Consider the following 15,023-nt stretch of genomic DNA (forward strand, 5'->3'; position numbering starts at 1 on the left):
TGTTTGGCTCATGAGGTAGTAGTAATACATCATTGATCATTGATCAGTTTAAATCCTCTCTCTAGAAGAAAGGTGCACATTGGCTTCTCAGTTGTCATTTTGCACTATGGAGCCAGTACATGCACATCAGTGTTGGCCAGATGAGGCCTCTTCCTAGCAGGCCTGGAGCCATGGTGAGGCTGCAGGGATAACCAGGGTAACCTGCACAGAGCAGAGCAATGATTCCACTGCAAACCTGAATGACGCATATCACTGTACCTCCTGCTGTCAGGAATTTAACTGCTGTCAGTAACAGACCGCTAACTTTTGACCTTTGCTTGCCATGCTCTTGGGGGTCATCTCATAACAATCTATATTTCCCAATTGTTTCCATCCTACTTTAGGTTGGCCTCACATGCTCAGCTAACCATGGATTAACTGACACATGTAATAATACTCCTTCACTCAATGTTGACTAAGCATTTTCTATGTAGTTGCTAGCCATTGTCCTGATTCCCAGAAAATACCTAGTTTTTACCCTCAAAGTTGAGTGGAAAAAGACAAGGCATCCTCTAGCCCCATCCTCATCAGCAAAGCTAATAATGTCTACCCGAATGAAGGCCCCCTGTCACAGTTAGTGACTGATGTGGAGTAGAATGTCAGTATCTACCCTGATGAAGGTCATCCGTCACAGTTATTGACTGATGTAGGACCATCTTTTATTTTGGTGGCATCCTTCTTCCAGGCCTAGCTGTGTGGGAATGAGGCATGAGCCTAACATAACATCAGATAGTCTTTGTTCACAGATGAGGAAACAATCCCCGTAAGGTCAGAGCACATGTTCAAAAATGGAAAGCTTTTTAAATGTCCAGGAGCAACTTATTAATACTACATGGTTTTTTGCTTGTTTTAAAGATGGTATTTTAACTGAGTGAAAGTAAAAATGCCATATACTAAAATATGTGGATGCAGCTAAAGCAGTGCTGAGAGAGAAATATGTAGCACTAAAAGGCTACATTAGAAAAGAGAAAAGATTTCAAATCAATGGTCCAAATTCCAACTTTGAGAAATTAGAAAAAGAAGAGCAAAATAAATTCAAAGCAAGCAGAAGAAAATAAATAATAATTATCAGAGCAAATATCAATAAAATAAAAAATAGATGATATAAAAGCAGAAAGATAGGCCCTGTGCGATGGCTCACGCCTGTAATCCCAGCACTTTGAGAGGCCGAGATGGGCGGATCACGAGGTCAGGAGATCGAGACCATCCTGGCTAACACGGTGAAACCCCATCTCTACTAAAATACACACACACACAAATTAGCTGGGCGTGGTGACAGCGCCTGTAATCCCAGCTACTTGGAGGCTGAGGCAGGAGAATGGCGTGAACCCGGGAGGCGGAGCTTGCAGTGAGCCAAGATCACACCACTGCACTCCAGCCTGGGAGGCAGAGGAAGACTCTGCCTCAATTAAAAAAAAAAATGATAGAGGAAATAAAAAAAACAAAAACTAAATCTAGTCTCCAAAACGGATCAATAACATTGATAAACTTTTAGCAAGATTGACAAAGATAAAAAGAAGCCACAAATCACAAGTATCAGGAATTAAAGCAGAGTAATCTCTACAGATCCTGCAGCCATCCAGATAATACAGGAATACCATGAATGACCTTCATTCATAAATTCAACAACTTTAAGGAAGTGAGTCAGTTCCTTGAAAGGCAAAAACTACCCAAGATCAAACAACATGAAATAGAAATTTGAAAAACCCTATAAATTTGTAATTAAAAGGCTCTTAAAAAGGAAATCACCAGGCTCAGATGACTTCACTGGCAAATTCTGCCCAATATTTAATGGATACTGAACACCAGTTGTCCATAGTCTTTTCAAGAAAGTAGAAGGGCAGGGAATACTTTCCAATCACATTACAAGACCAGTTTTTGCATAATACCAAAACTAGGCAGCAATATAAAGAATTACACTCCATGACCAAATGGAGTCTATTCCAGGGATGAAAAGTGAGTTAGTTCAATATTTAAAATTAATCAGTGTAGTCTGCTATACCAACAGTCTAAAGAAGAAAAGTAGTATCAATTAATCTTGAAATAAAATCAATTGATGCAGAAAAATGTAACGCAACACCCAGTCACGTCAAAAATCCATCAGCAAAGTAGTAATGGAAGAGAATGGCCTCAACTTCATAAAGAGACTACAAAAAGTCTACAGTTAACACTCAATGTGACAAGACTGAATGGTTTCCTCCTAAGATCAAAAACAAAGCAAGGTGTCTGCTATCATCACTCTTATTCAACATAGTACTGAACGTTGTGCGCAGCGAAGTCAGTCAAGAAAAAAAAACTTCATGCAGATTGGAAAGGAAAAAATTAAACTGTCCCTATTTGCAAATGACATGAGGGTCTGTAGAAAAATCCCAAGCAAACTACTAAAACAAACACATAAACAATGAACCTCTTTAAACTAAGTAAGCTTAACAAGGTTGTAGGATTTAAGAGCAACAAAAAGCTTAATTGCATTTTTATATGCTAATAATATATGGAAACTGAGATTAATAACATATTACCATTTAAAGTTCCTCCAAAGAGGTACTCAGGTATAAATCTAACAAACAGGATCTTTACGTTGAAACTTGCAAATTGATGGTCAGAGAAATCAAAGATCACTTAAATGAAAGGAGAGACATGTCACCATGGAGATGGAGACGAAGGGTGGAGGATGGAAGGGAGGGTATGGCTACAAAGGATGAGAACGATGAAACCCCGTAGACACGCCCTGACTCTGTGACGTGACCACTGTGATGGTTATACAACTCTACGTATGGGGTTAAATTCATGTAGAGTTATACACACACAAGTGGATACAAAGCTAGTGAAATACAAGTAAGATCTGTGGACTGTGTCCCTGTCTGTGTGTTGGTTTCAATGTTGCACTGCAGTTATGTAAGACTTGCCCTGGGGAAATGGTGTAAAGGATTCCCGGGCATTTCCGTATTATTTTTGCAACTTCTTCCTAATCTTTAATTTCAAAATAAAAAGTTAAAAAGCATTAAACCTGTTGTATCAATACAGAGAAAGGAACACAGACAAAAAGTAACACAACGGAAAGTTTGGAGGCAGGCCTATGGATAATGCCAACCGACAGCAGGGCAGTGCTGCCACTATATGTTGACAATCAACAAACGACACTGGATCAGTCGATTCCTCACTGGGAATCAAAAGGATATGGCGTCCTGACCTCATCCCCTAGAGAAAAATTAATCTCACATAGACCCAGTGGGTAAAACCAAAATGTTACTTTGATAATCCTTCTTAATCTCTCTTTTCATTAAATACCAGAGTAAAAAATTGTTTGTTTTTCCCGGTTATTCATGTAAACAAGGCAAGAAACACAAAGAAACCAAGCTCGAATTTGGTCCTTTGTATTTTCGGGTTTTGCATTGCTTGCTATTGTGTAAATAGACTAAATTGGATTAGGCTACATATAACACAGACCCACAATTCCACAAGTTAGACAAGAGAGCAGTTCAGTTTTGTGTTTCGTGCTTTGGTGCAGAGGTAGGTCACCCTGGGCTGCTATGGTGTCTGTTCAGTGTCAACACGGTTCCATCTAGCTTCCTTATATGCCATCCTTAAGGCAGCTTTCTGCAATCCCCATATTCCAACCACCAGAGAGGAGCGAAGTGACCAACATGGGCTCACCTTCCTTTTCTCTGTGGGCATGACTCATCCCATTGGTTGGGATTTAGTCAATGAACTCACCGAACTGCAAGACATTCTGGGAAATAGTCCATACAGCGTTTGGTGGTGTGCACCACTAAAAACAGGGAATCCTAACTCTGTGACTGAAAAAGCTGGGCATGGCTAACCGGCACTCTGTGCCACCCAACAACGAGAAGGCACAGTGCACCCGAGTGACCAGGTCTGCTGGGCTCCTTCCATGCTCCGTAATGAGAAAGCTGCCAGCAGGCCTGACCACCTTGTCGACTTGTACTGGCAAATCTGTGTTCTTTCGCATTCAGTTGTTTTTGATTAGAAAAGTGGTTCTCAAGGTGTGGTTCCCACTTTCGGCATTAGCAGCCCTCAGGCATTCTTAAAAATATAAATATTTAGTACCTCTTCTCTCCCTGCCCCCAGTATGCTGAGGAAGAAAAGTCGAGGGTGTGTCCGGAATTGGTTCCTGCGGTGGGTTCCTGACCTCGCTGACTTCAAGGAGGAAGCCGCGGAACCTCACGGTGAGGGTGACAGTTCTTAAAGACGGTGTGGCCAGCGTTCGTTCCTTCAGAGGTTCAGATGGGTCCCCCGTTTCTTCCTCCCGGTGAGTTCGTGGTCTGGCTGACTTCAGGAGCGAAGCGCTGACCTTCCCAGTAAGTGTTACAGCTCTTACAGGTGACACTTCCGGAGCCCTTTGTTCCTGTAGGTGGGTTCGTGGTCGCGCTGACTTCAGGAGCGAAGCCTCCATACCTTCGCAGTGTTACAGCTCTTATAGTGCTGACCCAAAGAGTGAGCAGCCGTAACATTAATTGCAAACAGCAAAATAACAAGGCTCACAAAGCTTCAAGGATACCCCAGAGGGTTGGGCTGTTGGCTTGGAGGGGGGTGGGGTGGCCTGGCCAGCTTTTATTCCCTTATATGGCCCCGCCCACATCCTGCTGATTGATCCATTTTGCAGAGTGCTGATTGGTCCATTTTACAGAGTGCTGATTGGTCCATTTTACAGAGTGTTGATTGGTCCATTTTACAGAGTACTGATTGGTCCATTTTACAGAGTGTTGATTGGTCCATTTTTTCAGAGTGTTGATTGGTGCATTTACAAACCTTTAGCTAGACACAGAGCACTGATTGGTGTGTTTACAATCCTTTAGCTAGACAGAAAAGTTCTTCAAGTCCCCACCAGACCCAGAAGCCCAGCCGGCTTCATCTTTCAGTGGTGGGGCTAGAGGTTCTCCAAACCCTCCAGGTGATTCTAATTTATGCCAAAATTTGAGACCCACTATAATTACAAAGGAATCATGAAGGAAGGTGTTAGGGGAAAAACATTTAGGTTTGTAGGAATTATGTAGTGGAATTCTTAAAAAGTATAGAAATTTAAATGTGATTAAATGTGATTCTAAAAGCAATAAAGTCAAGATATTTTGAAGGGACTGGACGTGAGCAATTGAAAAAAATTGTTTATCATGCTTACTGGGTTATCTGTCTTCTCGTGAACCTGTGACATCCAGAGGTGCCAAAGCCATGTCCTTACTGGTGTTTTCAGTCTCCATAGCACACAGCACATTGCTTGGCATGCAGTAGGTACACAATAATGTGCTAGATGAGTGGATGAAAGAGGAGAACAGAAGGTATATTTTCCTGTCTTTATCAGGGAGACAATCATCAACGTGTGGCCATGAATTTTAAGCACTAGTAAGTCTAAGAAGGAAAAATATCTGTGCTTAAGCTTTTATTTTATAGCAATGGTTACAGGTTGTATATTTAAACACATATAGTACAAGTAGTTGCCCAAAAGTTTGATTGCTTGTCCTACTGAAAATATATGCATTAATTTTTTTTATTGCTGCCTGAACTTTACTGGCTTACACAATGCAAATTTGTTTTCTTAAAGTTATGTAGATTAGAAGTCCAACACTGGCTGCTCCAGGCTAAAACCAAGGTGTTGGCAAAGCTGCCTTCCTTTTGGGAGATCTAGGGAAGAACCCATTTCCTTGCTCATTCAGGTTGCTAGCAAAATTCAGATTCCTGTGGTTGTAGGGTTTAGATTCAAGTTTGCATGTTGACTGAGAGCTGGGGCCATTGCCAACTTTAAAGGTTCCCCACTTTCCTTGGCTTATGGCCCCTCCTCTATCTTTATAGCCAGCAGCAGCAGGCTGCCTCCTCTTCCCATTACATCTTACTTTGACTACTGCTGAGAAAGACTCTCTCCTTCTAAGGACACATATGATTAATTGGGCCCACAAAACAATCCAGGATAGTATCTCAAATCTTTAATCACATCTGAAAATCATTTTTGGCGCATAAGGTAACATATTCACAAGGCCCAAGGAGGAAGTCATGGACTCCTCTGAAGGACTTTTATTGTAACTACTGCAGTCTGTCCTCTAGCCTCCAAATAGTCACACCTGTCCCAATTGCAAAAATATGTCCACCCAGTCCCAAGGTTCCCTTAAGTCTTATCCAATTATAAAATCAACTCAAAATCTAAAAATATTGTCTGAATATCATCAGCTGAAAAGTCTCAGGTATCATTATCTAAATTGTCTAAATTAAGTATGGCTAAGGATCTGGTATGATCCATCTTGGGACAAAATTTCTTTTTATCTGTGAACCTGTTAAACTACAGAAATAAGTTATCTGCTCTGCAGATACAGTAGGATAAGGGTTATAGACATTCTCATTCAAAGACGGAGAAAATGGAAGAAATAAAGAAGTCATTGGTTCCAAATCCAGCCAAGGAAAACTCCATTAGGAGTCAAGGCTTGGAAACAACCCTGCATTCCTCAGGCTCCACCTTCTGAGCCTGTGACTCCACCCTCTACACTCTGAGATCTCCCCTTTGAGTTAATCTTTCTTCATGAAAAGTAACTTACACGCTCAGCTGAGTAATTTTATCATCCAGTTTCCTGCCTGTGGAATCTTGAGAGTCCAAGTTATTCTCTCATGTTCAACAGCTTTCTTTTCTTTTGTACTCTCCCCAACCCTTTCAATCCAAGCTAGCACTGTTTCTGCTGATATAAAATTGTCAGGAACCTTGTGTGTCTCCTGTGTATATCATGGTGATTCACTCCATTAGACAAGAGGCTTGTCCATAAATCTTTTCTAGATAATTCCATCTCAATTTTTGTTTTTTGTCAAGATGGCCAAGGGACAATGTTATTTACATTTCCTAGATGCTCTGTAGCTTGATTTAGGGGATCTATGAGTCCTACCCTTAATGTTTTCAAAGATCCTTTGTGTAACTGAAAACTTTTTGATCTTTCAAAGGTGTTTACCTTAAGCCATTTCTTTAGAGTATGCTTTCCTGATAGTAAATCTTTTAATTTTAATGTGTCTCACTGTCCAGACATGCTGAGAATTTCCCACACCACCAAGTTCTAGTTCCTTTTTGTTTAGTAGTTCTTCCTTCAATTTATCGATTTCATCCTGCCTTTTACTATAAACAGCTAGAAAAAAACCAGAAGACATCTTTAAAATTTTCTTGAAAATCTCTCTTCTAAATATCTAATTTTATTGTTTACAGGTTCTACTTGTCACAAAACTGTGACATAATTAAGCTAGGCTTTTTTCCACTGTATAAGAAGTATTACCTCTCCTCCAGTTTCCAATATATGTTCTTTACTTCCTTCTGAGCTTTTAACACCAGCACTTTTAATGTCCATATTTCTATCAATGGTCTGTTCATGCAGATTTAGGTATTCTCTAAGGTGATTTAGTTTCTCTCTATAATGCTCCTCACTTTCTTCTTAGCCTTCATTGGAAGTATTTAACATTCATAAATAGTCTGTTTAAGACAACTGAGGCTTTTTCTATCATGCTCCTCAAAATTCTTCTCACCTCTGACCAATATCCAATTTTAAATCCACTTCAATGTAGTTAGGTGTTTGTTACAGATGTGTTCCATTTCCAGGTACCAATAGCCTGTATGAATCTTCTATTGCTGCCTTGAAAAATAACCACAAACTAAATGGCTTAAAACAATATAAATTCATTATTTCTCAGTTCTGTGGTCAGAAGTCCAATATTGGTCATACCAAGCTAAAATCAGTGTGTTGACAGGGTTGCATTCCTTTCTGGAGGCTCAAAATAAAGATGTGATTTTTGATTTTTTTTTTTCTTGGTGGAATTTAGTTGCCTGAAGTTGTAGAACTGATATAACTCTTTTCTTGTTAGCTGTGAGTTGAGGGTCATTCCCAGTTTCCAAAGGCTTCATATGTTTGATTAGGTCCATCCAGGACAATCCAGAAAAATTTCCTTCATATAAAGGCCTATAATCTTAGTCACAAGAGCAAATCCCTTTTGCCAGGTAACATATTCACAGGTTCTGGGTATTGGGGCATAGACATCTTTAAGCGGCAATTATTCTGCCAAACACAATGCCTAGGTAAACATTAGGTGTCACTTCTGGAGTCATGTTAGCAAAAATAGCAGAGTGGTTAGCTCTAAGGCTAGCTAGACCCTTCACAGAAACACTGAAATAATGAGAAAATCTGTGAAGATCTACTTTATCCGAATTCTAGAAAATGGTCAAAGATTTACACCAGCCAAGTTTGTTTTATTTTCTTTTTTTGAGGCATATAAAAACAGTAGAAGAGATTTGTGGCATTTTTATTTTCCCTTGTTGTACTTCCCTCCCTGGCTGGTCATTGCTTTTGAAGATGGAAGCCCATGCTTCGACTGTGGGACTCTAGTAATTTGTTTCAGAGGAAACAGAGAAGAACTTTTCTCACAGAATTATCTTTGTCTGTTTTGATCTGTCTGGGTGTTACCTGAAGGAATGATGCAATGTGCTTGTCTTTGTTTCGCTTAACTTGGAACTCTCTAAGAGCAGAAAAGTGGCTATTCTGAGAGCATTCCTCAGCAACATTGAAAGGCAAATGAGCCACCTTCTAGTGACTGGGGAAAGTACTACATTTCAGGCAAACAAAAGACATACCAAAATCCTGGGATGAAAAGCTTAAAAGGGAGATTCTTTGGCAGATTAGAGTATTGAAAAGAACCTATATATTCCCTAGAATTTAGAAAGCCATAGGCATGCCCAGGGGGAGGAAATAAGCTCAGAAAAGACTCAGGAAGACCCTAAACATCTACTTCTGGCTGGCCTTTAAGGCTGGTGTGAGCGGGTAGTGAAGGCCAACAGAATTGTAAATGGCTGGGCTCAGCACTGAAGGAGTGTCCAATAAAGAGGCATTCTGCAAACACTGTGAGAGGTTTCTTGTTTTGGCATTTTGTTTTCTGGCTTTAGGCATTCAAAGAATCTCTGTCAAAAACACTAGCTGACTGCAAGCTAGAGGAACAGAGACATTAGAGACCACAAGGGCAAAGAATACAGTCTTTATGTATTAGTCCATTTTCCCACTGCTATAAAGAACTACCTGAGACTGGGTAATTTATAATGAAAAAGGTTTAATTGACTCACCGTTCCACATGGCTGGGGAGGCCTCAGAAAACTTACAATCATGGCAGAAGGTGAAGGAGAAGCAAGGCACATCTTATGTGGTGGCAGGAGGGAGACAGAGTGAGGGGAGAACACTTTTAAACCAACAGACCTCATGAGAACTCACTCACTATCATGAGAACAACATGGGGGAAATATGCCCCCATGATCCAATCACCTCCCACCAGGTCCCTCCCTCAACTTGTGGAGATTATACTTCAAGATGAGATTTGGGTGGGGACACACAGCCAAACCATATCACTTTATAAAAACAGTTTAGAAAAGTTATCAAACAATTATAACCCAAAACAAGCAACAAAAACAAACCCTGAGGAAGAGGAAGAAACTTATTTCCTGAGTTACCATATTATAATATTTAAAAAGTCCAGTTTTCAACAAAAAGTATGAAGCATACAAGGAAACAAGAAAGCATGCTCTATTTAGAGGAAATATTAAAAGAAATTGTTGTGAGGAAGCACCGACATTGAACTTACTAGAAATAAACTTTAAATCAACTGTCTTAAATATGCTGAAAGAGCTAAGAAAATCATGGACAAATAGTAAAGGAAATAAGGAGACTAATGTCTCAATAGATAGATAGAAACTATCAATAAAGACAAGTGGTAAAAAAGGAACCAGTCAGAAATTCTGGAGCTCAAAAGCCCAATAACTGAAATGAAAATTCACTACATACATGTAATGGGAGTATCAGGAGAAGAGAAAGAATTGTGAAGAAAAAATATTGGAAGAAATAATCCTCAAAATTTCCAAATTTGATAAAAGACATGAATTTACACATCCAAGAAGCTCAACAAACTCCAAGAATGATAAAGAGTTCCACAACTGGGTATTTTATAGTTCTGTCAAAAGCAAAATACAAAGAGAATCTTGAATGTCACACGAGAGAAATGATTGGTTACATACAAGGGATCCTCAATAAGATTAACAGAAAAAAACATGGAGGCCAGATGGCAGTGGGGTGATATTATTTAAAGCATTGAGAGGAAAAATAATCTATCAACCAAGAATGTTATATCTAGCAAAAGTATACTTCAAAAGTGAAGGAGAAATTAATACTATCCCAGAAAAACAAAACCTGAGGGAACTTGTTGCTGGTGGACCTGCCTTATAAGAAATGCTACAAGGATTACTTGAGGTGTAAATGAAAGGCTGCTAGTTATTAGATGCTTGAGTTACTACACAGTAACTCAAATCTATATGAAGAAATAAAGAAGTCTGGTAAAGGTCATTACGTAGGTAAATATAAAGGCCAACATTATTCTGGATTGTAGCTCCTCTTTGTTTCCTGTATGATTTAAAGGACACATTTATAAAACAATAATTATAAACCTTTGCTAATGGGCACACAATATATAAAGATGTAATTTGTGACAATGACCACATAAAGGGAGAGGCTGAAGCTGTGTAGGAGCAGATGGGCTGACAGATGCTGAAGGTTTATATTTAATGAGATTTAGTACAAAACTCTGAAGCTTTCCAGACTCACAAGGATGATATTTTGATGAAGTAACAGGAGAGAGAGGGTGTTTGGCATCTCCTTTAGAAGTTATAGCTTATGACACTGTCAAGGCAAAAATTGCACCTGAAAAAGTTATAAAGGCAAGAACTAATGTGTTCAGACTATTGCAGTGGGAGTTGTTCAACCCCACTCAAACAACAGCCAGGAGGGTTTGTAAGTGGAGGACACTACTAGGGGGAGGTTGATCAGTGGGATGAAGCCTGCACATTGAGGGCTGTCTTGGTTAATATGTAATGTCTTAATCTTATTCAGAAATGTCTTGGTCAGAGTCCTGTAACAATGAGGGCAGTGAAGGCTGGTCCACTATGGCCATGGGTCAGGCTGGCAAAGACTGAGGAGTGGTTGTGGGTGCCACCTGGGGCAGGAGGTGGGGTGGAGAGTGTCCCAGATTCCCATGTTGGGCTGGTGGCCATGCTGAGGAGTCAGGGCAGGCCTGGGCAGAGGATGACTGGGACCCCCTTATTCTTGAGCTTTTCCTCTGCCACTTTGAAGAACTTTGCAGTCTTTCTCCTTAGAGTCTGCATTTCTGGAAGTTTAAGGACTGCCCAGAGAGTCTCCCTGCACCCAGAAATAAGCTGGCAGAGCTGTTCAAGCAGAGAACAAGGCAGGGGAGCAAAAGTGGCTTCTCTGCTCTTTGGAAGCAGTGGCAGCACAGCTCTGCCCTGCAGAAGAAGATGAAGGATCTCAGACACATAAACCTTCATTGCCATGGCAGAGGATGAGTCTGAAAGAGGAAGGTGGAGTGTGGTCATGTTTACTCTGGCTGGCCCTAACCCTCCCTCCCTGGAAGGCAGCCATGTAGCGAGGCAATCATCCAGACCCACTCAGATGGGGCTTTCAGCAGTCCCTGGTGTCGCCTTGGCCATCCTCTAATGCCAGCTAATGAGGGGCAGCCAGTGGAGCACATGGACTGACCCTCTGAATTAACTCACCACTGGGGGACAGCATCTCTGGATGACTTCATCAAGCATTTGAGAACAGTGGCATGATCAAGATGCTGTGGAAATGGTTTGTTATCATTTATTCAATTAGAAATAGGCTTCCATGCTTCAAACATTTATATTTAGATATAAAATTTAGCTTCCAGAAATACCCTGGTAAAAATGCTATTTCAATGCAAACTTTTTTTTTTTTTTTTTTTTTTGTAATGCAAGAAACCAAGAAAGATAAAATCAGGTCACAGCTGTCTAGGGCACTAAGGAAACTAATCCCAATAAAATCTACCCTGAGCTTTCATAAAGAACCAAGGGAGGAGGAGGTTTAACTATTACCTACCAATATTACAAACAGCAATGCGTGCATATATTCTCCAAAGACAGGTAGAATGTTCAAATCAGCGTTGTACATAGTAGCCCAGCTAGAAATTGCCAACTGTGCATCAACAGCAGAATGGATAAATACCCCATGAAACATTCACACAGTGGAATAGTGCTGAGTGGTGAAAACAAATGACCTGCAACAAAGACACACACCAATATGGATGAACCTCCAGGCGCAAATAGCACCTACCGCGCAATTCTATTTACAGAAAGTAGGAAAAGAGGCACAGCTGTCCCCAGATGTTCAAGTCAGTAGAGAGACAGGCAGGCTGGTGTGTGCCTGTGACCTGGAGGGGGAATGGTGCCAGGTGGGCTGCTTGTGGAGCTGTACAAGATGACCTGTGGTTTGTGCATGTCCTACCTCGCTAGGAAGGTGTAGACAGCCACCTGGCAGGTGGTACAGTGACAGTCTCTGTGATCTGGGTGCGACAGCCACAACTTCTGACCTCCTGTCTCTTGTGGTCTCGGTTGGTCACACTGAGATGCATGACAGTCCGCTTAGATTTGACTGGAAATAGAAAATGAGACACGAGCAATGCCACATGGGGGCAACATTGCAGGATGGTTTTGGGTGTTCTTCCTACATTTAATGCTACACAAATGAAAACGTTCCATGTGGAATAACGACAACCAGCATCGTGTCCAACTGAGAGTAATTAGATGGGAGAATGTCTGCCAGGTTCAGAGCAGACAAGCCTTGGTTTCCAAACCTGAAAGTCAAATGAAAAACTTCCAGGCCTCAGTGTGTTGAACTCTGAAAAGAAATACGTTTTCTTTTCTTTTTTTAAAAAAATTGTGGTAAAATATAGAAACACACAATTTACCAGTGTAGCCATTTTTCAGTTCCGTGGCATTGAGTACATTCACAATGCTGTACAGCCATCACCCCACCCATCCCCAGAACTTCTCCGTCTTCCCTAGCGGAAACCCCAAAGAAAGGCATTTCTATAGCCGGGCCTCGTTATCCCCTCCCCCGACACTCTCAGCCGCCTGCCTGAAGAAACTTTAAAGGCAAGGCTCTGTGGAGTGCAGTGGAAAGCATTCATTCATTCACAAGTGCATTCATTCTCCCAGTCAGCTGGAGAGGGCATTTATAATAGGTCACTATTTAGACAGCTTAGCGGCAACTTCAAGGACGTGTTGAATAATTGAAGAAAATTCATTCAGCTATTAAATAGCTTTTATGTATATTTTGACTTAAAAATTATTTTGCATCCACTATCAAAGCTGATATCTGTGGATGGAAATTTTCAGATAGTTACTCGTGCTTCCATTAAAAAAATCTGCCGTAGTTTTTAGGAAGGAAAATAATTTTGACAAATTGCAGTAATACAAGTCAGACCTGTTATTTTATTTTAAAATCTCAGTCACAAGAAATAGTTAAAAAACAAGAAGAGTTTTCATAAGAAGGGAGCTGTGAACATCATTCCAGGTAGCTCATGAACTTCTGCAGGTGTCTGGGGCACAGGCAGTGGGTGGACCATCCTCACAGATTAGCTGTCAGGATGCGATTAAAACATAGCCCACTCTTTCAGAACCGCTCATGCTGGCTGGTAGATTTCCGAGTTATTTAAACCTGGTGAAGGGAGCACACTCTGAGGCTGGCTGAAAGCTGGGTTGCCAAGGCGACAGGCAGCCCCCATGGCCCTGCTCCTCCACGGAGCCCCTCCCTAAGCCAGCTTAATACAGTGGAACACTTGGTTTCCTGGTGGTGCCAGCATGGGCATCTCTGTCCTCCTGACCAGCTGCATGGAACTGGTATTTCTCACAGAGCATTTGGCGAGGAAAATGCAGACGATAGTGACAAGGAGTTAGAGTTAGTTTGACAGGAAGTTAGTTCATGTTCTGGCCTTAATGACTCTCTAAAGGGATATGTCAGATTTCCTATCAGACAGAAGGTAGCTTAGAAGAGCTTGTGGGAGGTTGCTATTTAAGCATGAGGAATGGCCAGCCCGTGGGATTCCTGGAGGTTTGTGTATCTCCCTTGCCTGCACAAAAGGCTGTTGGGTCCACCAGGGGCTGTCTTGTCCTGGCCTGTCCCGGAGGAGACAGTGAAAGGGCACCCAGAGGGGAGCAAACAGGCGACACCTGTGCAGAGCTGCCCCAGCCTCTTCTTGGGCTTCTGGGGGTGGTAGGGGGTGCCTATTTCAGGAAACACAGGCTTTGGTCCTGACATAGAGAATTCCATCCTCCTGCTGGTGTGATTAGTCCATTCTCACGCTGCTACAAAGAAATACCCAAGATTGGGTAATTTATAAAGGAAAGAGGTTTAATTGACTCATGGTTCCACATGGCGAGAGAGGCCTCAGGACACATACAATCATGGCGGAAGGGGAAGCAAACACGTCTTACAGGGCAGCAGGTGAGAGTGAAGGGGGAAGAGCCCCTTATAAAACCATCAGATCTTGTGAGAACTCACTCACTAACATGAGAACAGCATGGGGGAAAGTGCCTCCATAATCCAGTCACTTCCCTACCCTGACATGTGTGGATTACAATTCAAGATGAGATTTGGGTGTGGACACAGAACCAAGCCATATAAGTGTTTAACTGCTTAGAATACAAAACAAAAACAAAACAAAAACCAAACCAAAACAAAAAACAAAAACAAAAAAACATTGAGCACCCGCTTGCCGCTGCAGGCTTTCTGTCTGCATCTTCCATTCAAAATCCCCAAACCTAGGGAGGTAGGGGCTGTTACTCACCTCTACACATGAAGAAACAGAGGCTGAGAGAGGCAAGAGAATCTCAAGCGACAAGCCAGCAGCTACATCCAAGGCTTCCGCTCTGAATCTGCCTTCAGCACCTCTCACCCTCTTTCTGGCCCTACAATCTACTGGAAGAAGAAATATCCCTTCCCCTCGTGGTCTGGATCTGGAGTGAGGAAGTACTCGAGGGGCTGCTCCTTGGTGCTGAGCTGTCTCTCCTCTGGGTGGAGGAGTCCCTCCCAGAACATTCTCAGAGGGCTCTGGAGTCCATTGTCACTCACCTTCCTTCCACCCTCATCTACCTGTTCCACTAC

This window comes from Macaca thibetana, chromosome 7 (genome assembly GCF_024542745.1).
Source record: "Macaca thibetana thibetana isolate TM-01 chromosome 7, ASM2454274v1, whole genome shotgun sequence".
Taxonomy (NCBI): domain Eukaryota; kingdom Metazoa; phylum Chordata; class Mammalia; order Primates; family Cercopithecidae; genus Macaca; species Macaca thibetana.